We start from the raw sequence: 3097 nt of genomic DNA on the forward strand, positions 1-3097 counted from the left end.
GTATACAGAAAACACACCTCACCTTTACATAGTTAGGAACCTCATTAGAAGTGACCTCAGCTGCCCAGTACTTGCATTCCTTTCAGTATTTCAGTCCAAATAGGAGAGTATCTGATGAAGACATATCAGACCCTAAAGTCATTTTCATTAGCGTGTACTTGATTACTGGATGCCTGATGACTCTCTTGTAATATAATCTGATACCACTGACACATTATACTTGTAAGAGAACATCTTTCCCAGAGTGCCTCAGACCTTTATCGCTTTAAGGGAATTATGATAATGTTTTCATTACTTTTATTATTTTAATGATTTAGTAAAGTGACTGAATCTGGTGTAGACTTTTGGGGGTATGTGTGTGAAGTTTTTAACAAACTGTAATATTTGTGAATGGAATGCCTTGCTATATGAATGTTAATATAATGTGTTAAGGGAGATTAAAAAATTTGAATGATTATCCCACCATGTAGTCATTAACTTTGCCGCATTTGTTTGGGATTTCAGAGGGAATTAGTGGGAATGGATGGCTAATTTTAAAATTTAACATAAATTCATGACCAGTGGAGTAAAAATACTTTTTCAGATTTAATGGCTGTACAGTAACTCCAGCACTGTACTTAGCATTCTGCCAGCAGCATTTGAGCTGCAACTGAATTTTTGAGAGCTTTTAAGGTAGAGAATGCTGAATATTTAAGGGAACATTTTATGTGCTGATAGCAAAATTAACCATGTGTGCTTATTCCATGTGTAACATTAGAAAATAAGCTCAAAAGAAATCTTGGTGGGATAATTTTTTTTGTTTTTAATTAAAAGATAAAACACCACACTGGTGGTATGCTTCTCTCAGGGAAATTTTTAAATAATCTGGACTCTCGTCTAATTGTATATACCTAATTAGAAATATTTATTTATTAGATTTAGGGGAGAAAACATCTAGTTTCATCATTCTGCCAACTCTTTACAAAATAAGACTATGCATTTAAAAAAAAAAAATTTTTTCTGCCAATCCTCCGCTCCTCTTAGAATTGTAATTTAGAAGAAGGGAAAAATGTTTGCCTTTTGTTTTCATTTTATGTCTTTTGCTGATAAAATGGATTAAGGTACATGAGAACCCATTTACTGGCTCCTTTATACCACTTGCCAGCTACATGTCTGAATAGGCAAGAGGAGGTTTAGGAATTTGTCATCTTGATTCCTCAGTTTGGACTATAAGTACTTCTGTTTTTTCACTGGGTTTGGTTAAAATTGAGAGCAGGATGCTCCACTTTGCTAAAGTTCCCAAATGACCCTCATGGTATCTGTAAGCTTATTTCCTTAATTTTTTTTTTAACCTCCAGCTTTTTATTTTGAAATTTTTTCACATTTACAGAAAAGTTGAAAGCATAGTACAGTGAAATAATCATATATCCTTTACCTACATTCAGCAATTATTTTGCCACATTTGCTTTATCTCTATGTAAGCACATTTCTTTTGAAAGAAGTGGCATCAAACTTCACCCACTACTACTTCAGCATGTACCTCTTAAAAATAAGGACATTCTCCTACATGACCATACTACGGTAATCACATCCAAGGAATTTAGCATTGACAGAGAATTATCTAATTATCTGATGTTCATATTCACAATTATCCCCAAAATGTTCTTTATATATTTGTTTTGTTTTTTTCTGCTTGTTTTTTAATCTAGGATCCAAACCCATGGCATTTGGTTGTCATGTTATCTGTGTAGTCTTTCTTTTTTTTAAGAACAATTCTCCTGCCCTTTTTAAAATTTCTTACGAGATTGACATGTTTGAAAAATCAGGCCAGTTAGCCTGTAGAAATCTGGATTGTCTGATTGTTTCCTTACGACGGGTTCAAGTCCAGCATCTTGGTAGGAGGCTACATAGATGGCATGTTTTATGTCCCATTCATTGCATCACATCAGGAAGCCACATAATGTTAGCTTGTCACATTGCTGATATTAATTTGATCATTTGGTGTCTGTCAGATCTTTCCATTGTAAAAATTTCTTTAAGTAATCTGGGAGGAGATACTTGGAGACCATTTGGATATCCTGTTCACTCAGTGATTTTAACCTTCAATGATAATCGTCTAAATCAATTATTTCATTACATTGGTGGGTGCAAAAGGGGATTTTCTAAATCTAGCTTTCCTTCTACATTTATAAGCTGGCATTCTACAAATAAGTAACCTTTTTCCTCCCCCTACCCTCTTTTTGAGTATCACTGTGAGCTCATGCATTCTTTTTTAAAATTCTGTCTCATTACTCTAATTGTTCTAAATTTGGCCAGTGAACACTTTTAAGGTAATAAATGGGTCATTTTGACCTGTGCCTATCAGACAGGAGGGACCAGTCCCTGGAGAATGACATCATGCTTGGTAAAGTGGAGGGTCAGCAAAAAAGAGGAAGACCCTCAGTGAGATGGATTGACACAGTGGCTGCAACAAAGGGCTCAAGCATAACTATTATGAGGATGTCACAGGACTGCGAAACGTTCAGTTCTGTTGCACACAGGATCACTATGAGTCGGAACCGACTCAGCAGCACCTAACATCAGTCTTTGAGCACTTCTTGTTTTTGCCATAACAAGATATTTTAGGTTTATCATGTACTTCTCCTGTCCTGACTTGGAATTGGCTGTTTCTTCAAGGAGCCCTGGTTTCTTCTGGTGGAGGATGGTATTTGGAAATCAAGATCTGGATGCTACTGGGGTGTCATTGCTTCTAGTCCATTTCAGGAAACAGAGGAAACATTTTTATAAATCATGAGTTCATTCTGATATTTCCATTTCAAATCTAACACTAATTTTTCTCACCCCTCCCTGTTCCATATTTGTATCTTTCTTCTCCCACGGTGAGATCGTAGAAGACATGTGAAATTATTTCAGAATTATTACACCAATATCACTACCAACAATAAACTTACTAAGTGCAAAATTTCTTTGTGATCCTTTTTATTGTTAAAACATGTATCTCACTAAGGGGGTGAAATTAGAGTATTGGTTTAAAAATTATTTGAAATAATTTTTGTCTTACACATTTCATAAACCATGAATTTTATGAAACAATGAGTGCAGTGAATTTTGGGTGCAA

Source organism: Trichechus manatus, unplaced genomic scaffold (assembly GCF_000243295.1).
Source record: "Trichechus manatus latirostris isolate Lorelei unplaced genomic scaffold, TriManLat1.0 scaffold00291, whole genome shotgun sequence".
Classification (NCBI taxonomy): Eukaryota; Metazoa; Chordata; class Mammalia; order Sirenia; family Trichechidae; genus Trichechus; species Trichechus manatus.